Below are 408 nucleotides of genomic sequence, written 5' to 3'. Positions count from 1 at the left end.
GTGCCCTGGCTGGCTTAATCTTTTGGGAAGGATTATTGTCTGGAGTTATTCCATGGGGGCTGTCTGTGACCTTGAAGACCCCAGCCCAAGCTTGGGCTGTGACAGTTCTCAGCCTTTGGGCCTTTGTCACAGTCCCAGGCTCCTGTTCCTGGGTCAGGCTGGGGCTGGAGCCGCCTGCTTCCCTGAGGGTGTGGGGACGATGTTCTCCCTGCCATCCTCTCTCTGTCCCAGCCCATTCTCTGGGGTCTCTCAGTGCCTGGGAGGTCGTTTCCCTTGACTGCAGGAGCAGAAGTGGGTTTCTGCATTTGCTGTGCTGCTGCCTGGACCAAACCTGCTTGTTTCTTTACAGGCTCACTCTTTGAATTCTCTTTTCCAGCAGCAGATGAAATTCCAAATGTTCTTTGATTT

The sequence above is a fragment of the Myiozetetes cayanensis genome, unplaced genomic scaffold, assembly GCF_022539395.1.
Source record: "Myiozetetes cayanensis isolate MyiCay16 unplaced genomic scaffold, myiCay2020 scf16, whole genome shotgun sequence".
NCBI lineage: Eukaryota > Metazoa > Chordata > Aves > Passeriformes > Tyrannidae > Myiozetetes > Myiozetetes cayanensis.
This window is presented reverse-complemented; position numbering follows the sequence as displayed.